This window comes from Triturus cristatus, chromosome 8, assembly GCF_964204655.1.
Source record: "Triturus cristatus chromosome 8, aTriCri1.1, whole genome shotgun sequence".
Lineage (NCBI taxonomy): Eukaryota > Metazoa > Chordata > Amphibia > Caudata > Salamandridae > Triturus > Triturus cristatus.
The window spans coordinates 343,765,440-343,791,632 of NC_140591.1; the positions used below are offsets into that span (position 1 = coordinate 343,765,440).

The window sequence follows — 26,193 nt, forward strand, 5'->3', positions numbered from 1 at the left end:
ACAATTATGGTGAAAAGACACAGACCGTCTTCAAGCTGGAAAAACCCTCAGACTTGGTCAGCAGCTTCAGGCAGTACACCATTGCCTACTAAAGAACCATCTGAAATATAACTCCAATTGTGATCCTCACCTGTGGATCATTGCAATCATTGCAAAGAACGTGGCTTAGCTACCCCATTACATCTGGAGATGTGGGTGTCTCTAACCATGATGATGAAAGTGAAGAACGTAGGTGTGATTATGGATTTCAACCTCTCACTGCAAACACAAGTTAATCAAGTGACCAAAAGGGCTTTTTTGGCCAAGCAAACAATGTGCCATATCTTTCCTCACCTTCGTTTTCTCCCCACGTTCCTGGCTGCGATTGCTCTAGTGCTGGTGCTGTCTCAGCTTGCCTATGCCACTGGGCTCCTCATTGGAGCCCCTTTCAGCCTTATTTACAGTTACAGCTGTGGCAAAAAAGCTGCAGTCAGCCAGGTTATAAACTCCAGCAAACATTACCACATCACCTCAGTCCTACATGCTCTACAGTGGTTACCAGTCAAAAGGTGGCTCTCTGCATTGCACACTGAGGGAAGGGACAGAATCAATCACCCTACATTCCAAACACAGAATTTACAGAGACTGGGGGAACCCCAGGTCCAAAATAGCCCGACTCTTGTTAGTCCTCATATTAAAGAAATGAACACATATTTTGACATCTCTTTCTCTACATACAAGCTCTCAAACATCTCCCAAGAAATGTCCGCAATCACCTTGAATTCTGAAAAGCAATGAAGTCATAACTGTGCCCTTAAATAAAAATATGATGTATCTGGTTAAGGCTGCAAGATATACTGGTATGAATAAGAAAACTGCATTCCCATATGGCACCCTGTTTTGCAATTCTCCTTTATGCATAAGGGGCTGCCTCATGCCTGCAGACACGATTGAAGCATACATCCATTCCCAAGGCACAACACTAAACTCAATACTTATAGGCTACAAACTGAGTAACTACTTATTTGAACAACTAGAAAGCATGTTGGGGCCTCGTCAGAAGTAGCAAAGCAATATACAAATTCTACTGCATAATATAAACAAGCATTGGCATAGCTAAAAGGTCTCGCCTTTCGGATGTGAATGCAGACCTACTAGTTTTGCCATTGTTTTTTGTCGATATTGTTCAGCACCAGAAGAAAAAAGTAACAGTGCGATGTTGTGCAAGTGTGGACATGTAATTATAAACTGGGGAGGTGGAAGAAAGAGCAACCTGGAACGAGGAAATGCAGCACATAAGTGAGAAGGCAGGGAAAAACATACTCTCATGGGGTGGTGGTGTCAGAATGTGGAACAGAATATTGGCATGTCATGAAGCACTTAAGAGCGAATGTACCATAAAATGCCCAGATGTGTACATCGTTGGCAGCAGTAACCTTGGGCTCGCCTATACAAGGTATGTAATCTGATGCACTGCACGCATGACAATGTATTACAAATGACGCAAAAACAACTAAAAAAAACTGACATTAAAAAACAAACATGCAGATGGCAGAGATGCTCTTGATACTTCACGACTCAACACCATACTGAGGACACAAGAGCTCCATCTGGTTGCCGCCATTCCTGGTGCGTTAAATATATAGTAACATAGAGGGCTGTATTATAGATTATCACTGTTTGCGCCCGGCGCACCTTTCAAAAGGTGCGCAGGGTGCAAACAGTGATAATGCACCCCATTATGGTTTATGCGCTGCCCCCAGGGCAGACGCGAACTCACGCTGCCCCCAGGGCAGCACATTCATGTGAAAACATGGCGCAGCCGCTCCGTGTTTTCACAGTGCAGGCGGCACCCGCCCGTACTTCAAAGGGTTTTAGAAATCGCCTTGCAGGCAGGTGCAGTCAGCGCCCTCAGGAGGCGCATTGACAGCGCGTCATTTAAAAGGTGGCGCACTGTCAGTGCGCCTCCTGACAGCAGACCTCTGCAGGGGGTAAAGGGGGTCAGTGACTGCACCCGCCTGCAAGGGGATGTCTGGGCGGGTCCATGGGACCCCCTTCACCCCATGCAGAGGGCTGCTTTCAGGGGGCGCACTGACAGTAAGCCACCTTTTAAATGGCACACTGTCAGTGCGCCTCCTGAGGGCTTCTTTGACGCCCGCGTCTGTAATATGGCGCGGGTGCAGAGTCAAAGGAATTCCCTCATTTGCATAGGGCGTGCCCATATGCAAATGAGGGATCACCCTCTGTTGATCGCGCTGGTGCTTTAAGTGCGCCAGCGCTATCGGTATTATAGAAGGGGTCGCACAAGCGTCTGCGTCCCCTTCTATATTACCAAAGTGCCTCGGGGCGTGCAAAGCTTCCTGTGCATTTTCTGGCCACAAACCGTCCCCAACCAGGACCTGCTCATTCCCCAGATGCAAGCAAGAGAGCAAGTACACCATCATGATGCGAAAAAGATGGAGAGGGATAGGATAGACCACCAGAAGGCAAATGGAAGAGAGGCAGGCCAAGGACAAGTGGAGGCAAGCTGTGGAAATAGAAATGGAAGACCCTGAACCACTGCTGGGAGTGGGACACTTACAGAAACTTGCCGTAGACAGATAAAAGTGAGGGTCCCTTGTGCTGCCCTACATGGCAGTTGGCATAACGGGCAGCAAGTAAGTTGCATTCTCCATAGGTCCACTAAATCGTGTGACACAGTGATATTAGTAACTGATGCAGACGCTGATCTCGTCTGAGTGGATAAGTCCTTTTCCAGGTTGAGTGCTGTGTTAAAATCGCCCACCTACAGTACTGCCCTAGGGCTGGTGCTAGCCCTCTGTTAGCTCTGTAAAAAGAGCTGGGACTGTATGCATTTCATAAACTAATGAACTGACCACAGATAGTGCCCTCTATCAAGACAAACCTGTTGAATAAAATGGGTACCCTGTGGGAGTACAATGAAGATGTTGAAGAAAAGTTAAAGGAAGCCCAGCGTTTGGTTATTGTGACGAATCACAGTGACATTTGAACTTTCACTTACATCAATATAAGACATAGGACATTCATATGCACGGTGCATCACTTCACCAACACTTTCAACTCTATTTTCCCATCAGGTAGCGCCTTTACTTATGCAACCGGCTAGCTCACTTGCGGAGTCTAAACATTCAGCATCATTTAGCTGAAGCGAGGAGGACCCACCGGTGCATGCATGGCGCCCTTGTAGCAGAACGCCCTCTTGAAAGATTGTTGTCCGCAGAGGATGGGTGAAGATATGCAGTTTTGTGTTGGAGTGATTTTGTCAAGCGAATGTTGTAAAGTATGCCACACTCAATACCTGTCTGCTGCAGATTCTTCTTGAGTGGCGGATCCTGAATCGTCATGGCGAAGTCCGGAAAGAGAGAGATTGAACAGCCATTGTAAGATATGATCTTTTTCTTCCTTGCCAGTCAGAGTGCAGTGTCGCTGTCTGTGACGTTCAAGCGACAGGCAATGATGGGACATTCTGGGACACCAGGAGGTGGCCCACGTGCCAGGGACCAAAGTGCCCTCTCCACTGTATACATACAGGAGAAGTTGTCTGAACCTGGCTGTAAGAAATTGAATAATTTGGAGTGGGTTGCTACCCACCTCACGGAGTAATCACAACGCTTGTCTGGGTTAACCCTCAAAGTCAAAGTCACTACATTAACAACTCAAGCCCAAGATAGCTAAGGCACAGACCAGACAGGCTTAACGTAGGGCAATGTATTAAGAATGTATGCAGCACTCAGATTTCAAAGATACTTTATCAAATTTGACGGATGTTTGTTGTCAAATTTACTTAGCAAACATTGTCAGGGCCTGGCTCATGCATGGGCTCTTACCAGCCAAGCCAGTCTCTTGGCTCGACCCTCCCTGTTAATTTCCTGGCTCGGCCACCTCTTGTCAGAGGGCAGTCAACAAAGCAGCAAAGTGTGAGTCCAACCAATCTCACTTAAACATAGACCAAGTAAAGCTAAGCTTGAGGCCAAAAAGAGGCCTATAAAGCATCGCATGTACTGCCCTTTCGTACCATAAAGCACTTACTAAACATAGCACAGCTAGTAGATGAAATCTAAAAAGGTGCTTTTCAGCTGTTCGTCTGTATCTGATCTACAATTTGCATGTGCACCCCTGAAGCCCTGTAGCTGAGGAAGAACCTCTGCTCGCTGTCGGTGTCCTCTGTTTTTCCCATTAATATTAATTTGCAGTCACTGAGGTGCTGACCCTCTTCCTCTTTACTTTGTATTAAGTCTGGAGTAGGCTGAGATATAAACATAAAAATATATTTCTGCCTTCTGTTATACTTAACTTTGTACGGTTTCAAAGAAAAGACTATACAAATATCTTTAGAGTGAATTAACATGTCATACATGCCTCACTTTGACTGAGCACCAAATATCTGGTCCATTGACATAAATTAGTTCATGGTATGAGCAATAAAAAACAACATGGTTTAATAGATGATAAATGTTGCTCCACAATAATGTATATATTTACCCTATGCACAGTGCACATGACAAAGTAACATCTCTTGGTTTGCGCATAGCATTGTCACCAGCCGACTGCTGGTAGGAAAAAGTTCATCTTTAAAAACTATTACAAAAGCACTAAAGAAATAACCTATTTTTTTTTAAACTCTTTTTTTAATTGAGTCATCAAAAAAGATAATCACATTCGTTACAGAGGAGCAAGAGTATAGATTAATCAATGTAATAGTTTTCGAGCAGGTGACTTCTATATGACATTTATGATACAAAAAGATAGACAATTCGGGTCTGTAAACGACAGCCCCTAACTTTGCAAAGAACTGTGTCTCATACCGTATAGTAGACCAAAGATCGTACCCATCAAGCCACTGTCGTGTGATATGTCCTCAGATGGTTTCCACTTCTGCAGGCCGTGGTGGGGGAGGCTCTAGTGGGAGACCCCTGAATCTGCCCAACGTTTCCATATTTTAAAGTGCTTCTGCGGGCCCCCCCGCACTTTAAAGATCGGGTGTTCCTGACCCATACACCAGTCAAGGCCTACCTTCCAAGCACGTAATTTAGGTGGAGCCGGATCCTTCCATGCCCTAGCTATGTCTATTATAGCCAGGTTAAAGCCCAAGAACAATAGGTGCCTTTTATAGATGTTTTCTCCTATTTCTTCCATGACATGTAAAAGAACAAGCTTAGGAGACAGAGGTATGTCCCACCCCAGTACTTCTGATAAACAATGAGCAACTCCCTCCAAAACCTGCCAAGTGCCGTACAATCCCAAATAGTATGCAGAAGTGTGCCTTCCTCACTGCCACATCGTAGGCACATAGGGGAATCTATCAGCCCCGCCCTCCAAAGCTGGTATCTGGTAAAATAAGCACAATGCAAATACTTAAACTGAATAAGTCTGAGACGAGATGCTATTGAAGCGTACCTCGGGGATCCCAATGCCACTGTCCAATCGTCCCTATCCAGGGGACCCAAGTCCGTCTACCATTTTTCCCGAGCGAATCTAAAGTCGTGGAGAGGTTTGTCACTAAAGTTTGATATATCTTTGCAGTCTTATGATCCCCTTAATCCCCCATAAAAACCTTTGCCTCTATTGGGTTAAACTACAGGAGAGATTCCAAATGCACAATATATGGGGATAAGGCATGTCTCAGCTGCAGGTATTTATAAAATTGTGCCTGTGGCATGGCATACTCATTTCTGAGCTCCTGAAAGGACCTCATGGTGGTACCTCGCATTACATTCCCCTACGTGGAAATGCCTATGGCGTCCCATTGTTTAAACCCCGCTAAGGTGAATACTTGCGGCATAAGGTCGCTCTGCCAGAGGGGTGTCTCCCTTGTCAATCGTCTCCACCACCCCATCCTGCACATTGATTCTTTCCACACTCCGAAGACCACTCGTGTGGCAGGCGATATTTTCCGTAGCTCTTTTGGTATGTATAATAGTTTATGGGGTGATACATCTCCCATAAGCCATTTCTCCACTTGGTACGCCGGGTTGCTGCTATTCCCAAACCACCAGTCGTTCAAGACCAGGAGATGAGATGCTGCGTGATATGATTGGATATCAGGGGTCGCTATGCCTCTGCTATATGTTGATTGGAAGCACGTTTTAAATGCTACCCTAGCAGCTTAATCATGCCACAGGAAACGGCTTAATCTGGAGTTGAGTTGCCGGAACCAGGAGACAGATATCTTATAGGGGTGGTTCTGCAGTTGGTAGAGAAGGCAAGGGAGGGATACCATTTTAAATATCGCTGACCTTCTCAGTATGGAAAGGGGCATACGCGCCCAGGACTCCATCTCAGCATGTGCGTGTTTCCAGATGGGGGCAATGTTTCTATTCCAGGACACCAATTGAGAGACCGAGATGTAGACCCCGAGGCATTTCAGCCCGGTTGTGGCCAGTGTTACTTCTCCTGTCCATGTGCCCATTTCTGAGCCTCCACGAGTAGGCCACAGTATCGACTTCCTAGCGTTCATATACAGGCCCGAGAGTTGACCAAATATCTGCACAACGCGGAGTATTCGGGGTCCCATCCGATGCAGTTCCATTAAGAAGAAAAGAACATCGTCCGCATAGAGGGCGATCCGATCCTAAACCCCCCCGCTGGCCATTCAAAGCCCTTCACCTGCGCATCAATTCGAACACATGAGGCCAGCGGTTCCATTGCTAGCCCAAATAAATAAGGGGAAAGAGGGCAACCCTGTTGGGTGCCGCGTCCTATAGGGAAGGGATCCGATACCACACCGGCCACTCTAACTGAGGCCGAAAGATCGGTATATAGTAGTCTAATATAGGACATGAGTCGCGGTCCTATATTTAGGCGCTGTAGGAGGGCAAAAAAGTAGGTCCATCCCAGCTAATCAAATGCTCTATCTATGTTGGCTAGCAGCAGAGCCGCCTGGCCATCCAGCTGAACGATCGCCGCTACTGCATTATGAGCCCATCGAATATTGTCACGGGTCGCTCAATGAGGCATAAAGCCCGCCTGATCAGGGTGAACCAAGCCCGACAGTCGTGTATAGTCTGGAAAGATTAGAATATGATGGGACTCAAATTGGAGTTTGCCAGCCAGCCTGGTCTGCGCAAGGACGGCATCACGGTCATGAAAGTTCAAGAGTCTGGCAATGATGGGTCGTGGTCGGGCCCCCGGCAGAGGCTTTTGCATCAAGGCGGGTGCGCACGTTCAATGATAAAGCATTGTGACAGTGCTGTCTGGGTGATCCAACCCGCTATCCACTTTGCAAGAAATTGCTCCATATCATTGCCCTCACGTCCCTCCGGAAAGCCTATGCAGCGAAGGTTATTTCTTTGTGCTCTGCCTTCAGCGTCCTATGCCCTAATAGCCAGCTCCTTTGTAATGGATTCCAAAGAGGTCACCCACGTCTGAAGGGAAGCAACCGTATCCTCTGCGGTTGAGATGCGAGTTTCAGCCTCCGTGATCCTGTCCACCGCTTTGCGGAGATCTTGGTGAATGAGTGTAACATCCAACCCCACCTCTCCAATCTTAGCCTCCAGCGCCTCATGAGACTGCGTTATCGCCACCATCAATGCAGCATTATCCGGGCCGGCAGCGCCCTGGCCCGTGGACTCCGCAGCCTGCGCCCCAGGCCAAGAGTCCAGCATACTCTGCTTGGTGCCATGCAACTTATCTCGAGTCATTTTCAATGGCGGTATCTGTGCGATGACCCAGTGGGAAAGTGATAGGTTACAGTGAAAGTATCTCAGTCTGCCACCACAGTGCTAGCGTCTCCCAGAGGGCGAAGATTCCAGGCCTCTGTTATCTTCTAAAATGGTGGCAAGACAGGCGTGAAGGCAACCCCCACACAGGCTGCACTGGGCCTACATCGGCCGCTTCCGCGTGTAGGTACCTCCACACCCCCCTAATGGGTGTCACTGGTCCGCCAAATGTTGTGATACCACGATACAAGGAGGCCTTTTATTGGATCCCAAATAACCAAGCGTGCCGGTCACCTGCGCACCTTAGCCAAGGCCTGGAGGGGCAGGGCACAATAGAGCACAGCACAGGACCTCAGCGACCAATCTTCTCACTCTCATCACACGTGAAGAGGCAAGCCGCAGCGACGCAGCGAGTAGCAATATGTGGGGGCCACAGCGTTCAGCCCGATCGCGTAAGCCCCAGCATCCAGTACGTCAACTATGTGCTCCCTTCTCACAACCCCCTCTGGGGGTGAAAGGGGGACCTCCAAGGATCTCAGGTCGGCCATACGTATGCCCCACCCCACGAGCAGCACACCGAGTGTATCGCAGAAGGCAGCCAGGGCAACAGGAAGCTCAGCTGTAACTTCAGGAGGGGCTCACAACCAAAGTCACAGTCGGGCCGCCCCACACTCCAGTCTCCTTGGGCCAATACAAGAGCGCCGCGCACTAACCACAGCGGCGCGAGAGTACCCACACTGTGCCCAACGCGGGGGGGGTGATGTCTGTAGCCCCAGACTCCTTCACCGCAGCATCGCCGAGCAAGCGGCGCTGCCTTCCGGGGCACTCCGGCCGCGACTAATGCCCCAGCGCCATCGCCGGCATCACCGGCACGGCGCAAGATCTTCACGGGGCACCGCGCACCAACAGCAGGGCCGCCCAGGGGCGACAACGTCCAATAAGATGGGAACCAGAGTTGGCCTCCTCAGGATCCTGTAAGCGCAGCACCACAATGGCAGGTTCCGGTTTGCTACACCGTCTTTGACCGCAATCCTTCCGGAGCTGCCAGGGGCTCCCGCAGGTGGCCACCGGTCAGGTAGGGTCTGCATGCCCGCACCAGGCCGCGCCCAGCTCCAGGCCCACGAGACCCAAAATAATGACTTCACAGGCAGCCACAGCACCAAGGCTTACCCGCAGGGTCTGGAGCCGCCAATCGATCCAGTCGTCCCCGCAGTATCCGCCGCAGAGTCCCCAACGGCCTGCGCACCGGGCCCAGGGCAGCCCCGTACACGTGCACAGGAGACGCAGCAATGGCCTGCAGCACGGCGCGGGCCCAGTCACCACTTCTGGCTTGCCTATCTCCATAACAAATGGACCATTCAGCATCAATAAATGCTAACAATACCACATTTCCTTAAAAGACTTTCACAGAGTTTTCGGCAGGGCCTCAGCCACGCCCCATATGACAGTCAAAGGCCCAACATGGGCTCCAGGAACGTGGACAGCAAAAGGAACAGCCATGAACACAAATGAAACCGAGGAGGCACCGGTACCGGGTACAACCATCTGGGGTGAGCTCTTCTCCGTGCCCCCTCCCAAACCAAAACAGCAAGCACTGGCAACCTAGCTCTTGCTGCCCAGCTGGTGACAAGATACTCTGTCACCACCAGCCGATTTCCCCCAAATGCTGCTCAGCCCCAACTGGGCAGCACCCAACTGCTCAGATGGGGCAAGAGCCAACTCACTAGCCAATCACCATTTCGGAATTGTGTACGGCATACTACAATTAGCACCTAACATGCTCGATCATAGATGATTTTATAGATTAACAGTAACTCGTGCTCCCTGACGAGTCCTGAAATGTGTTCAGCCATAGTATTGTGTGTTACTTGGACCCGGAAGTGCTAAAATACGGACAAATGGTATACTTCCCCAACAGTGACAGTTCATTTGTGATATGGCCGCAATGTTCTCATCGCTATGGACTCAAGCACTTGCCCCTTTTCTGTGTCTTCTACTGCTGTTGCCGATACAGCTTGGCAGCCTGCATGCAATTGTAAATGTCATTTTTTATACAACCCTTGGGTTAATGCAAAAGCTTTGTAAACCCATCCACCTCAGAACGTTTTCATTTTAGAGAAGGTGAAAATTGACCCCCACCCTTCCATGAACTCTAAACGAAAACGGGAAATAAGTGGGTGCCTGACATCGAAGCAACTGAAAATCTTTGAGCACTTGTGTGAGGTGCTCTTGGACAAAGGAAAAATGTGTCCCTTTTACAATTGGTAAAATGGGACAAGTGGAAAACTACAAATACTGGGGCACTGCTCCATGAGAGTGAACAACCGATGAATAGGCGTGTCAAATAGGAAAGATTTACCACTTGGAAGCAGGGATTTTTAAAGGACACCGAAAGAAAACAAATGGAAAGCAATGGGCAGTCTGTAGGCCCACAAAGTATATACAACGTGACTCAAACAGAGCACTGCCATGGCTCGACCTAAAAAGAAATGTTGGACCAGGCGAGTTGCAAGGATAATCTGTCATCAAAATAGTAATAAACTGATCAAACTCGAAAGCACATTGTGAGACACACACTTACTGTCTTATGCTAATATGCTTTATACCTTTCAAACAATGTGGTGGGGGAAGTATAGTTTAAGTTAGCTTTACTGATGATTTTAACAAACTTTCTGGATTTTTCCAATAAATATGCTGAAAAGGAATCATGAAATGTAAATAACCTTGGCCCACTTTCACCATTCTACAGCAAACATATCAAAACTAGAATTTAGTGGCTTCCTTTAGATTTTGCAAAATTGGGAGAATTTAAGGAGGGCAGATATATATGTAATCCACAAAGTAACACTTCCATGGAGGCATCCATGTGGAATGTTCTCTGTTAAACTGCATTTAATTTGCCACGGGCAGGATTGTCCATTTATTACGCTGGGCATTTCTCCGGTGAGCTGGAGCTACTGCAGGCCATATTTTAAGTTCGAGGGCCGCTGCTGGTGCCTCTGTCACTTTCTCCAGCTTCCCTTTGTAATTACAGAAGACACAAGAGAGGAAAGAGAGTGAGGAGAGAAAGAGCAAGAACAGGAGAGAGCGAGATGAGAGGAGGAAGTAGCGGGCTAGTTTGAACATTATTGCCTGGGCTTCTTTGGGTTCCCAGTCTGACCCTAAATTTGCTATGTGTTTTGTACTTTGCTCTATACAGTGCCTATTTTATGAATCAGCCAATAGACAGAAAACATACAAAATGTAGCCGTTCCATGATGCCTCATAAAAATATCCAGTACTCTGCTTGTCAACATCAAGAAAAAACAAGCATTGGCATAGCCAATAGGTCTCGCCTTTTGGACCTTATAAGTGTTTAGCCATGCAACAGTTGATGTTGTTGCACCAAGGATATTGTGCTGCATAACTAAATACTTATAAGGTCCCAAAGGCGAGACCTATTGGCAATGCCAATGCTTGTTGTTATTAGTAAGTAAGTTGCATGAGTAAGTTGCATACTTCTCTCTGTCTCCCCACTTTTATAGACCTTCTGATGGCATTTGTGGCCGAAAACACGCTGCCTCTCTCAAACTGTGGCGATCTGTGCCACATTCCCGTCTGATTTACTTTTTAGAGCACCTAGGCTGGCGTTCAGCGTGCTTACTGGCGCTCCATAGCTTGCCAGGAATCTACCCAGCTGTGAGATAAGAAAAAAAAAACAATTAGCCCGGAATTACGCCACTTGGTCAACAAATTAGCTAGCGGATAACCCTGCCTTCTCCTCTAAAAACAGCAAAGCTTACTCGTCCCAAAAAACTGAAAGACACTCCTAGGCTCTCTCTGGAAAGATGCTTCCACATTCTTTGGTGAGCTGGCGCGGCCCACATGCGAAGAGTTTCTTCCTGGGGTGGGGGCCCTCACACCCCCTCTGTTTACACTTGTCAGTTTGCGGCTACATGTATTTATATCATGTTTACACTTCGCATGTCTGACTGGTGTGAAACCGCACCGCATCCTGTCCGACAGCGTCGTTTCTGGCGCAGCGCAAACTGAGAGCGGCACTGCTACGAGGCGCTCGCCCTCTCGGCGCGGAGAACCTGCGGATTAAGGGCATTAGCACAAGGATTGGTGCAGGGTGGCACAGAGGGCCCTAAGCGGAGGCAGCCCCCAGCTGCTCCATGACAGATAGCCGGGGTTCATCGGGGCAGGGTCGAGTTCTGGGTGGCCCTCCTGGCCTCGGGGTCCGTCTCTGCCCCAGACACAGGCTGGTCCATAATCAAGCACTGCCCACCCTTTAGAGGTGAATGGCAGCGCTCATGTAATGCCAGGATGTCCCAAGGTGGGCACTAAGTAAACTAAGGATTCTGAACTGCTAACACCCCAGGAGTGAAAGGCTGCGGAGGCACGGAATAAAGGGGGTGGCGAGCCAACAAATTAGCAAGGAGAGCTGACCCAAGGGTTTGGATTGACTCTAAGAGCCGTGCACGAGCCGGACCCTGGAACTATGTGGCAAGTAAATCATGCAACGAACACGTGAAAATATTATATTATTAAGCAGAAGCGTTTAAATAATTCCTCCCTTGTAGAGCCAGCGGGCAGGCTGTATGAGCTCAGGTCAGGTCTGAAAGTACCAAAGAGCGAACGCCTCCCATAGCTGCCTGTTTATACTTCCTTAAGAGCTGTCCTGTGAGTTGGGTGGGTATACTGCCCTCGGATACTGCCCTGAGAGCTGTGGGGGTATACCATCCTGAGAGCTGTGGGGGTATTCTGCCCTAGGATACTGCCCTGAGAGCTGTGGAGGTATACCGTCCTGAGAGCTGTGAGGGTATACCGCCCTGAGAGCTGTGGAGTATACCGTCCTGAGAGCTGTGGGGGTATACTGCCCTTGGATACTGCCCTGAGAGCTGTTGGGGTATACTGCCCTCGGATACTGCCCCGAGAGCTGTGGGGGTATACCGCCCTGAGAGCTGTGAGGGTATTCTGAGCTTGTGTATACCGCCCTGAGAGCGGCATGCATATCGTGCCCTCAGAAACTGCAGAGAGCTGCATAGATATACCGTTCTCAGTGGTGCGTAAGTATAACCCCCTCCTCTTGAGAGCAGTGTACGTACACTAGGGAGGGAGGAGGAGAGAGAGCGAGAGAAGTGAAAGAGATAAAAAAAGAGAGTGAGAAAGAGAGAGTGTGAGAAAGAGAGAGATAAAGAGCAAAAGAGACAGAGAGAGTGTGAGAGAGAGTGAGAGACAGAGAGAGAGTGTGTGTGTGTGAGAGAGTGAGAGACAGTGAGATAAAGAGAGAGTGTGTGAGAAAGAGACAGAGAAAAAGTGAGAGAGACAGAGAGAGAGTGGGAGAGAGAGAGTGAGAGACAGAGAGAGAATGTGTGTGAGAGAGGGAGAGAGAGCAATGAAAATGAAATTTTGTACTTGTATAGCGCACTGCTGCCCCAGCAACGGGGCATCCTGGCGCTTGTACTCATACCGCTGTGGAACCCTTCCTGGCTTTCCCTGTGAAATGTCCACTCCTGGGCACCCCCAAGGTGAAGCCAGGCACCCCCAGCGCTGTTGGGGCCGTTGTGGAGATTAAGCAAAGCTATTGCCCAGAGTTGCAGAGTGGGACCCATGAGTAGAGTAGGCACCGAGGCGAGAATGATCAGGTCGGAGGAAATTGAGCCCAAGACCCGCCGAGGCGGGAATTGAACCCTGGTCACGGGCCAGATCTTTGCATCAGGATCTGCCGCTCTAACCATTGAGCCACACTTCTCCACAGAGATAGAGAGAGATCCAAAATACTCAGCCTTTACTCCTGGTCCCACAGCACGGAAGGTGACCCAAAGTCTTACACTGCCTGGGGCTGAGAGACCAAGTAGCCCGTCCAGCCAAAGAGCCCTGAGAATGTAGCCGATACACATAAAAAACCAGCTAAAGAACTGGGGTACACACTGGGGGGCAAAGAACAAGCTAGAACACAACAGATCACTCCACCTTACACAGCGCCGCACCGTGGTGAGAACCGCAAAGCACATGTGTTCACCAAGAGAATGAACGACCAAGGGCCAGAAATAGCGATTGACTGACGGAAACCAAACAGGAGTGAAGCATGCGTGCCACCAGTGGGGCCTGGAAGAAACGTGCCAGGCAGTCTCCCTACCGCCCCACCTACTGAGATACACGGAGCACTCACTTTCCATTAAACTGAACTTCCAGACACTCAGTCATTTCACTCGTTTACTTTGTCAACACTTCTCTTGCCAATAAAGTTCTCTGTGTTGCGTTGTATGGTGGTAGGTGGCCTATAAACGTACACAGCATTCCACGCCCTGTGATGTGCCTAGTGGTACCTCTATAGCGCCAGGAGACGGGTGTACAGATCACGTGATGGGTCTGTAAAGAGTGCTGGCATGGAATATAAATGCCTGCTACCCTACGTCACCGCAGTAAATAACTCACATACGGAATCTTTCACTGTGGGGCAAACGTAAACACAGCCAAAGAATTTCACTTGTTTACTTTGTCAATACTTCTCTTGCCAATAAAGTTCTCTGTGTTGCGTTGTATGGTGGTAGGTGGTCTACAAACATACACAGCATTCCCTGCCCCGAGGTGTGCCAAGTGGTACCTCTAAAGCGCCAGGAGGCGGGTGTACAGATCACGTGATGGGTCTGTAAAGAGTGCTGACATGGAATATATATGCACGCTACCCTACGTCACTGGAGTAAATAACTCACATACGGAATCTTTCACTGTGGGGAAAACGTAAACGCAGCCAAAGAATTTCACTTGTTTACTTTGTCAACACTTCTCTTGCCAATAAAGTTCTCTGTGTTGCGTTGTATGGTGGTAGGTGGTCTATAAACATACAAAGCATTCCCCGCCCGAGATGTGCCTAGTGGTACCTCTACAGCGCCAGGAGGCGGGTGTATAGATCAAGTGATGGGTCTGTAAATAGTGCTGGCATTGAATATATATGCACGCTACCCTACGTCACCGCAGTAAATAACTCACATATGGAATCTTTCACTATGGGGGAAACGTAAACACATGCAAAGAACTAACCAACACAGACAGTGACCAGAGACTAGAAACAGAGTCTGTGCACAAGCCAACTCAAACAGGCGCGGTCCCGAAAGTGAAAGAGGACCGCGCTGCAGCCGGAGCATGGGGATCTCTTGCCTTTTGGGGCCATGAGTTTAAACACATGAGCCCATAAAGATAGGAAGGTGCTTTGCGACAGCAGCAAAGCAGGCGAGCAAGTCCGGCTCGCAGAGGAAAGGGCGTCTACAGAAAACCCTCATTTCCAGTGGCAGGCCACCGCTTAACATAAACGGTGATGCCAGCCAATGGAAATGAGGGGCGGGGCTTAATGCCCTCTTCTGAAAGTCCTTGTAAGCAATAAATCTCGCCGAGCGAGCTGCGCATGTACACAGCAACGCTAGGCGAGACCTAAAAAATGGAAACAACCAAATAGGCTGATATTTGATGAGATTCACTTACAGGGTGTAAATAATTGGCTAAAAAATAAAGAAGCCTTATGATTGTCTGAATGCCTTTGAAATATATGATATCACTATTGAGATAATCAATAATATCAGTTCATCCTTTGACTGCTTTAGCCCTTGGTGATAACCCCTCCTTTTGACATTTGGGGCAGTTTGATTTTAAGCCTTTATAATTCTTTCCTACTTGAGATATTCAGGTTAAGTTTGCATGCCTTTTTCCATGTGTTGGTGTTGTGAAGGTATCCAGGGTTTGTGATTTCCTAGAGGGGCTTCAGAAAAACTGCTGTGGAAGAATGTGTTTGTGCTTGGGGGGTGGGGAGTGGATGTTTAACCCTCTTTTCTGTGTGATGATTGCCCTCTTCCTAGCTTTCATAATCAGAGATTAAAAAACACACCACTGTTTTATATTTTTTGTTCTTTATACCTCCTTGAAATCTATGGGGGAATTGAGTATTAAACTCATAAGTGAGCCTGGAAAGTTATACATTTGTGAAAACTAGACAAAATCCTAAATTCAGCAAAGGGTCATTTGTGTAAATCATTCAAAATTTATTCAAAGAAACAGATTGTTGAATTTAAAAAAATGGATAAAAAGCGGAGGAAAAAAGAGGAACGGGTGACAAGGTTTTCATCCTTAACGTTTTTGCACTGAAGGCAAGTCTATTAAACATGCTGTAGAACATAGCAAATACCCTACCACTGAGTGTCCCCAAATGTCTCCCAATAAAAATAATACTCCACATTTGAGGGAAGTCCTTTTGCCCAGGACAGAAATGGTCCAAAACTCAACCATGAAACTGGTGTCAAATCTGCTTTTGAAAAGCTTATTTTTTGGGATGTGCCTAGCCACCGTATTTGAGCCTGTGGTTGGTTGGTAGCAAGGGAAACCTACCAAACATAGTAATTTCTGAAAGGTACAGATTCCATAGAGTCTAGGGTGGTGTGACTTGTGTTGAGCAAACTACGTTTTCTTAAACCTGCAAACGTCCAACTAGGATTAAAAAAAACTGTTTTCTCGTACTTCTGTGGCTGAAAGCTCTAGAATTTGTGGTGAATTGCAAGACACTACCCCACATGTGTGGGTGGGACTATTGCCCAGAACATGTAAATAAGCCACTGTGGAAAGGACACGAAGGTTGCTTGGCATTAGGTCGATATTTGGGATATGTGAAGGTATGGTATTTGGGCCCACAGTGGGCCAGTACTCATGGAAACCTACTAACCTCAAATATTTTTGAAAACTAGACACCAGCAGGAGTCCAGGATACTGTGGCATACTTGGTTGCCATCACTTTTCATATCCAAGAGGCTTATTAAAGTTCAGACGGTAGGTACAAACACAGAACTTACTGACATTCCTGAGAGAAAAAGCTCTGGAATGTGTGTGAAAGAACACCCTACCAATCAGTGCTCTCTAACTAATTTTGATAAAAACAGGGCCTTACATGTATTGGTAGACTGATTGTTGAGCATAAATGACTCAAAAACGTGGTTGTGGTAAGGTCAAGAAAGCTACTTGGATTTAGGTCTAGTTTCGGAATGTGAGTAGTTGCGGTATTTGGGTCTAGGGTTGTTTGGCACCAATGGAAACCTACTATCTCCCAACATAAGTGAAAAGTAAACACTTGGGAGCACAGTGTGGTGTGTCTTGTGTTGAGCACACTTTTTCTTACCCAGAATTCTCTGAAAACTATAAACTTTGGCTAAAAACGTTTCTGTAAGGGAATGCTCTGGAATTTCCAGAGAAATGAAAACGTCTTACTAGCCAATAGCCCTAAACTTCTCTCAGTAAAAGTAGTGCCAGAAATGTGTGGTTAAATCTCTTGCTCGGACAGACTCACATGTCCACTGCTCAAATTAACACATATTTCCTTATACTAACCCACCACTAATCCTGCTACTCACCGAAAAGCGCTTTGACACCTCGTCATGGGTAATAAGCGCTATATAAATACAATTACAGGTACAAAACACAACTTGTCCTACAAGACAGCTTCTTGGAGTAAGGTCGATTTTCCGAATGTGAGTAGCTGCACTATTTAGCCCACGGATCAGCTGGTACCTATGGAAACCTACCACCTACAAATATGCTTGAAAACCTCATATCCAGAGGAGTCCAGGATGGTGTGGCTTGTGTGGATGCCAGCAGGTTTTCTTTCTCTGAATGCCCTGCAAATGCCAAAACTATTCTTAACTATTAGCAAAACTATTTCCATCGAGGTTGGCTCAACACGGTTTCCATGGGGGTTGGCAGGTATATAGATACGCATAACAGCTCAGGACATGTCTAAAACTATATATGCAAGGAAATCCAAGATGGTGTAGCTTACATAAATTCCAGCATTTTCATACCCATAATGCCCAGTAAACCTCATAATCTGGGTAAAAAACACCATACCCTCACTCTGTGACAGAACATTCCAGAACTTCACACTTCCAGTGAAAGCCCTAAGATCCAACATATGCAAACCTCTCTTGATAACTCCTGTAAACCACATGGGTAGGTGGGCCTATCAAAGGTAAAACTGGACTAGGTGAAGACTACATGTATACCACATTGACTTCAATCAATCAAAGTTTTGGCTCAATACATTAAATTGTGATACGTCAACTTATAGAAATCGGGTATCATTTTTATTAAGAGACATTAGTGAGCACTGGATGGTAGGGCATTTGACATTGACTAGGAGTTTCTGAGTTTTCATCACAGGAATGTAGGACCATTAATTTTTTTACAAAAGGATAATCTTTGTTGAACATTCTGGGTGAGAAAAAGTGGTGGGATCCATGAAAGCTACACCACGCTAATCCCCCTGCTTCTCTGGTTTTAAAAGCTGTCTGGGGTTGCTAAGCTGCCTTGGTGGCACCACACAGGGCTACCCTCAGTTTGCCACCATCTCTGGGAACATGGGCAGGTTTGGAAAATTAGCAGAGTGTGGTTTTTTCTTTTTCAATTAACGTAGTCATGCACCATTAGAATTTGAGTGCCTCCATTTCCATGCTTGTGTAGATGTTAATCTTACTACATAAACAAATGATGACACATTTTCTTTAAAAGTCTTGATATCCACTAAACCAATATCTTTACATTAGTTCATGATGACTCTGGCCATTGTAAAATTCCATTGTGTTCAGAAAAGTGTGAAAGCTATGAGGCCCTTTAAATGGTACAAATGCTCTGAAGAAATGGAGATAACAGAGCATAATTTTATAACTGATTTCTCAACCCAAGGGCATCTGCATTTCACTGCTCTAAACACTTGCTACCATCAACATAATCGCCATGGTATATGTACTGTTATTTTATGTTATTGTGAGAAATTGGGTTGTTGGTTGACTGGGGTGTGAGCCCTGGTCACGCAAAAGCCACAATCCATAACAGGGTGAACCACAAAAGTCACCAAATTAATCTGTGCTTGACACTGGATAGCTTGGCATAAAAAGCAGTCAGGCTTAACTAAGAGGCAATGTCTAAAGTATTTATGTAGCACACAAATAGTAATAAAGTGAGAACACAACACAAGAAAAATCTTAAACCAATTTAGATCAAATAAGTAAATTGTAATAAGTTATATGACACCAAAACAACAAAATTACAATCAGTAGAACCAGAGTTATGAATTGTTAACCTCTTCCGTGCGCATGACGGCCGGGAGCCGTGACGTGTCACGGTGGGCGTGTGCGCACGACGGCTCCCGGCCGTCCGAATCCCCGCCCACTAATACAAATGCCCGCACGGCGCGGGAATTCCCCGCGCATGGAAGGGGTTAAAGTTTTTAGTAAAAACTAGCACCTAAAAGATCAAAGTGCCAACCGCGGACATCTAGTCACTCGAGACTGGATCAAAGTTGAAATATATGGCCGATTGAGATGGAGCGCAGTTCGGATACAAGAAGGGGACTGGGCCCAGTCAGCGCTTACCTTCAGACTTGGAAGAAATTCTGATAAGAAAGTGTTTGAGAGGGTTAAGTTCAGCGGGGCAAGGCTGCCGAAGGTGTCTGAGAGAGGAGTGTCGTCATCGGATGGCCTTTGGTCAAATCGTGGTGAAGATTTCTCTGTTCGAACTTATGGCCTGATTTAGATCTTGGCGGGACTCCCGTCATTGCTTTGTGGTGGCAGTTACAACTACTCCTTCGAGCTGACAGAGTCCCGCCTGCCGTATTTAGATGCGTGCTGGCTGAACTGCCATCCACATCAACAGACTGTGTACAGTAGCGTAAGCAGCACACCTCCGTTGATGCAGAAGACTCCTCTGCTGGCTGACTTTACTCCATTGCAGTCAGGCCGGCGGCTTTTCGCCAAGCCTACTTAGATTTCCCCATTATGCTGGCGTTATCCTAGCGGCAGATTCCTGACGGCGCGAGTCCCTGATGGGGTGGAAACTGGTAAGTACTACTGATTAATGTGTCAATACACATATATGTTGTGTTTGCTTCTAAAATATATGTCGGTAATGTGTTATGCCCCATTTTTACATGAGGCATTGCATACAAACACACACACTATTGAATGCACACACACAGGCACCACAAACACAACACCCACAACCACCACCACAGCAAATATTTTTTTATAAGTGTCAATACAGGTCTGTTCATTTTACAGTGATAAGTTGTCAAATGAACACTAATGAACTTCACATAAAAAATTGCAGGTAAGAGCAATGTAAACATGATTCATAGTAAGACAAGTGTAAAAGAAGCTTACCTTAGATCCTGGCGACAACGTAGCTGATTACTGTCGTGGTCAAGTAGACCCAGCAAAGGATGGACCGGTACAATGAGCTTTAAGACGGAAATGGAAGTGGAAAACATTTTTAAAAAGGTACGTTTCTACCTCATTTCCTTCAATTCCACCAACTCAAAGTAGGAAGTATCCCTGCCACTGTTTCCTCAACAGAAAGGCATATTGTGATTGGCCCGGTGGTAATCTTGGCTGTACTCCCGCCGACAGCCACTTCTGCCTATGGCGCTGTCGACGTGGGTGATAATTCCTTGCAGAGTGGGCAGCACGCGGATGGTCTTTCGTCCATAGACCCGCCAACGTCCAAATAGAGCGGGCGGACCGCCAAGTAGGCAGGTGGTGAAACCATTGAAAAAGTGATGGCAGGACCCGATCCAGCAAGATCTAAATTTGACTCAAAGTATGTGAAATAGAAGTAAAAAATTTGCAACTGGGATAAGGCAATGGGCTGTAGCCAAAGACAGTTCTATGAGGTCAGATACCCCTTTGGCATAGGACTGCTGAAAAGGATTTACTGCTGTGGAGAAGAACGCAGCAGGAAAGGATTCAAAGTCAATCTGAACGGCGATGCACCTCAGTCACATAGGCAAGCCAGTTTGTCCTAGTCTCCTGGTTCTCACAGCAGTCTATTGTCAACATTTTGCTAAGGCCTAGTTTTGAGATTTGGCAATCTGGGCACCTTTAGCACCACAACTCTTAGAGGTTCAGGACTCACTCAGGCCGGGGTCAGGTGCGGGTTCAAGATGTTGGGAGCCTTTTATGTCCCTGTGGTTCTGAACAGGGGGCCAGCAAACTAGTCCTCAGAGTCGCTCTGGAAGTCCTGGGTTCAGGTGAAGATGCAGGACTCAGCGGCAGGGCTGGCCTCTGAGGGTTAAAGGCAGGCTCCAGACAGCAAAGCAGTTCTTCTAAGGACAGCATCTGTATTTTAGTGTGCGCAGCAGGTCACAGCAGTGGGCAGCCCTGAGATTCCTTCCGCAGGTCCAGGAGTGAACTGCAGAGGGGTTCTGAAGGTCCTATTTTTATACCCTTGTGCCCTTATTCTGGAAGGTCGGAAAAGCTTCTAGAAAGGTTATTTGAAGAGCATGGAATTTTCTGGCTCCCTGGCTCCAAGCTGGCTGCAGTGACAATGTGAGGTTGTTAGGCGCTTTGTGTGAAGGCAGGACACCCTATTCAGTTGCAAGTGGGGCTGTGCTAAGCTCCAGCCCCCCATACAGCCAGCAGATGGCTCATTGAGGCACACTAATTCCTCCATTGTGACTGCCTTTGAGGAATTCACAAAGTCAGCTACTCTTAATCATGTGACCCAAGACAAGCTACAGGTTCAAAAGGAATAAGGGCAGAAAAAGGCCAACTTTCTAAAAGTGGCATTTTTAAAATTGTAATCAAAATAACTTTACCATTAAGTAGGGTTTTCCAATACAATTCCCAAGACAACAAACATGAAATAGCAACCTGCTACCAACTGGAAATTACTACTTATTAAATGTAGTAGGGAATCCCCAATGTTATCTAATGGGAAGGGTAGGCCTCGCAGTGTGAAAAACGAATTTTGGAGTTGTTCAATACCAGGACATGCAAAACTTAAAAGTCCATGTCCAACCATTTAATTACACAGCACTCTGCACTGTGGGTTACCTAGAGCTTAACCTTGGGGTGACTTATATGTGATAAAAGTGGAGTTTAAGCCTTGGCAAGGGAGTTTTGATTCCAGGTTGACAAAGCAGTTTAAAACTGCATTCAGGCTGCTGAGGCAGGCCTGGAACATGTTTAAAGGTGCTACTTGAGTGGGTGGCACAATATTACTGCAGGCCCACTGGTTGCATTTAATTTACAGGCCCTGGCTATATGGTGTACCACTCTACAAGGCACTTTAGCACTTGTTAGCTGTGGTAAAGAGCACAGAGTCCTAAAACCAACAAAAATAAATTCAGCAGTGGAGAGAAAAATGCAAAAAGTTTAGGGGTGACCCTACAGAGAGGGCCAGGTCCAACTGTTATGGTATAATATCTGCTTTAATACTGCACATTTCTAACATTTGTATGTAACATATTTCTTCTTGCGTCAGGTAACACTTTCTAATCCATTCATGGATTCTCCTGGGCTGAAGTCGTGCTTATCTTGGGTCCTTGTGAATAGTTAGTAAAAGTTTCCAAGGTACTGTTTATTAAATGTTAGCGTTTGCTAGTGGAAGGTTGAGTTCAATCGTTTCAGAGTCCTTAGCATAATTTTATGTGTATGGAAATGTGTGCTGAAGGACTATGTTTGTTTTGATCCTATTGTAATGCATGGATATGTGTTGCAAAGTGTGGGTCGATTGCTCTAAGTGGTCTTTATCTAGTGGTATTGCTCTAGAGCATGGGTACTCATCAATATTTTCTCAGGGCAGAGACGTTTTAAGGCATGGGCAAAGTGGGCTCTGGCCCAGGGCCCCAGCCTTTCAGAGGGCCTTTTGATAAAGCCAGCTCTGTTCTGCAGGCAATCTTGCCCTGATGACCTTAAATACATTTTAAACAGATTGTTGTAAATAGCGTTTTTCTATCTTTTATTTTTAATGTGCGAGAACCTTTTACAGACATTTAGCAGACAAAATGTGTTGGTTTCATGCAACATCCATACAAAAAGTTTATTTTAGATCAATACATGGCCTCACATATGAGAAATGGGAGGGTGTGACAGAGATTATTTGCAGTAATATTAGTGAGCTGTTGCGGTGTTACAATACTGAAAACACACATAACTGTCCCTGAATATCAGATGTACACACATTTAGAATTTGACAAAAGAGGATATGAAAGAGCCGACACTGGATCATAAAATCAAAGCTGTTCCGAACAGGGGTCCCAAAAAACATTTGGCCCAGGGCCCCCAAAATCCTTAAAACATCACTGTCTCAGGGGCCACAAAGTACAGTCAGCGGTTTGCTTGAGGGCCGCATCGATGCTGGACCATCCCCAGGAAGATAGGGAGGAATGGGAGATTATCGGGACCGTTAAAAAACACATTTTCAAAACAGGGAAATGGAAGATTTAGAAAAAAAACAAGGGGGATATATTTTCCCAATAGGCTTATGTTGAATCTGAGGCAATTTTTGGTGGGAGCCCTTTTTTCTTAAAAAATCTGAAGTCTCCCACCATAATCGGGGCTCTAGAAAAAAACGCCAAGAACTAGAAAACAAAGTTACTTTGTTAGTAAAAATGACAGAAAAAAACGGAACTCTGGCAGCTTTTATTTTTCTGCTACTCTTTCCCAGAGCAATGTCTGCGGGCCGTAAGGAGAGGTCTGCTGGGCCGCAAGCGGCCCACAGGCTGTAACTTTAAGTACCACTGCTCCAGAGCAATGCTGTGTGCATTCAAGTGTGATGTGTTTAAACTAGTTGATTCTTTTCTGAATGTTTATGGGGTGTATTTTATGCTTTGCGAACTTTTTTTACTGTAGTGCTTTTTTATAAGCTAGAGGATGCCGGGAGGTTGTTGTAAGTGCATTTATTCTGCTTTATAATTGCTCTATGTGTTTTACGGTATTCACGAGTCGCGTGTCCCCACGACACTCGTGAAGGTTGTGTGTTGCTTTGTTCGTTCCCCACGTTCTCGATCGCTGCTGCCCGGTTGCAGAGAATCATAGCAACGACACTTGAGGTCGGACTCTCTGCAGCTGGACGGATCCGGTCGTGGGTGTGCTTGACTTGGAGAAATAAATCCTAAAACTTTCCACCGCTTCCTGTCTCCATCATTATTTAACAGAGGTCTGCCAAACATGTACATTTGAGGTAGAGATATTTACATGTTTTTTTGGGTGCATTGGGTATGATTTATAGTTTCAGGAGAGTGCTGTTAAGAGTTCAGTGATAGCCATCAATATCACACATATGTTGGTTGCATTTAAGATGCCCTATATTGTGAGTTGAATCTGAATTTGAGGTATTTTCTTGGTATTGGGTAACGTTGGGAGCATTGTGATAGCTGCCTACGGTGTGCATGAAAGAGGGACGTTCAACTAAAAGATTTCTGCTGGAGGCTAAATAGCATTGTGTGAGCTAAACAAGCATTGGAAACATTTAAGAGCCTTTCTCGTTTAATATTAATCATTTTGTTTAATATGGCTCAAGAGGTGTAGTATGCTGATAAAGAAGACAAAGTCCATTGTAGTTCCAAGATGGTTTATTCCAAGTTGATGTTCAGTCGAGGCAGTTAAACTGCCAAAGGAAGGTGCGCACTGTGCCATATTGAAAAATAATAAAAATAAGTTCAAACTCACCCCCCAATGTCTCGAATCAGGTGACGGGCCTCTTAATAATGCATGACTGTTCCCTGGAGGAAAACAAGGTTAAAAGTCAAGGCAGAAATTGAAGTCGCTTGAATGGAAAGTTTCTGTTCAGACCTCTGAGACGTCCGGGCATAAATTGCCGATTTAGTAGAAAACACTTCAAGTTGTTCTTATACACGAGAATCATTTCTCCCACGACCTTAAATTCATCACAATAACATGTCATTAACAAAAGTCTTCTCCCATACGACTCATGGTTCAAATCATGCCGGAATGAAGAAATAACTGTGCATATTAGGGACGAAGCTCTGCCAAACAACGCCAGGACGAAAACCTTGTGGATGTTGTTTTGAAGGAATAGGCAACTGTTAGAAAAGGCTCGTTTCAGGGCAGCACAAAAGGAAGTAAGCAGTGCTGTAGTCATGTAGTTGACAGAAAGGATGTCAAACAGCAAGTAGGCAGGAACGATTAGTAGCTTTGGAATAAGGCAAACAGGCAGGAGGTTACAGCAAGGCATAATAATTCTCCATGGATTTTAGGAGAAACATGTAGGTAAATTACAGCAGGGACTGGCACTTAAGGGATGTGGGCGACCGGTGGAAAGGTCACTGGTGGGGCTCGTTGGTGCCAGTTAGATTGAAATCCTCCTCTTAAATGTAAAATGAAATCCTCTTGATCTTGAATCTTGATTGTGGGTTTATTCCTTCAGCTTCTTCAATTTCCAAACTGAAGATACCCCACTCCTGGTACCAAATGTAGTATGCTGATAAAGAAGACAAAGTCCATTGTAGTTCCAAGATGGTTTATTCCAAGTTGATGTAACATATGAAGATAAAGTATGAACCCCACCAGGAGCAGCTTCCCTGCTGCTCAGCCCATACACCAACTGCCTCAGGCACTCCAACATTCCACATTACATCACACATCCCAACATTCTCACAGCTACCACTCTGGCTGAGCAGCAGGATACCACAAGAGGACAGTAAATATCTAAAGTCCAGAAGCCCTCCTCTTTCAGGAGCACATGCCTTAGATCTAGTGTTCACAAATGAAGAAATAATCTACCACTGAGATCTGTTCATTCGCACTCAAGGTCAATAGCAGATCAGACAGCGCCCCGTTGTGGAAAATGAATATATGATTTCTGCTCCTTCTGGTATTTATTTTATCCTTGACATTGCTGACCCATGGTTTGTAAGGCCGTTTCTGCATGGCTAAATAAAGCTAAACTGACACTATTGAGCTACAGCTGAGTGTGACTGAACCACAGCTAGTACCCTGCTTTGATAGCACTTCAATCTTACTAAAAACAGAGGGGCCGATTCACAGAACTAACTTAAGACAACATTCTAAACTTACTACTTTTGGTATTCACAGAAGTTAGGATTTTGTCTTAAATTTGTCTTAAGACAAACTTAAGACAGACTTAAGACAAAATCCAAACTTAAGTCTGTCTTAAGTCTGTCTTAAGTTTGTCTTAAGACAATCTTAAGACAAAATCCTAACTTCTGTGAATACCAAAAGTAGTAAGTTTAGGATTTTGTCTTAAGTTAGTTCTGTGAATTGGGCCCAGAGGTTATTTCTCTAGATCGCAAGTAGGGAGCTGCCTACAGCCTGACTGACCAGCAATGGCTTAATGATAAACGGTGGCCTATAAGCACATGGTGCATCTAATAGGCAACAATTAATGTTTATGATTTTGACGGACCTAAGCTCACGGAAGCCTCTTTGCATACAGCGTGATGGCCTACTGAATGAGCTCAGGATCTGCCTGAGCTCATTTTCACAACCAAGGTGGACAAATACAGAATTTGATCGCAGCCATTTACTTGCCCACCTCCTTGCTTCCAAGATTCCTGCAGCAAGAATATATGGTGGCCTGTGCTCTCAGATACATAGTTCGGGTTGGAACATCATTTTCCAGATTTAAAACTAGCTCAGCCCCGGATCCATGGCAAGAAAAAATTCTCAGCAGCTGTGCGGCAATAGAAACTCTAAGCTTAGCTCTCACTTTAATGTATCCATTTCGGAGGAAATGGTTCTGGATACGTTTAATA

General features: G+C 46.1%; 1 protein-coding gene across 1 annotated transcript in view; it reads left to right on the forward strand.

Moving 5' to 3' along the window:
• Nucleotides 1–26,193, forward strand: part of MEDAG (mesenteric estrogen dependent adipogenesis) — a 141,982-nt gene that overhangs the window by 96,146 nt on the left and 19,643 nt on the right. The window lies entirely within an intron of this gene.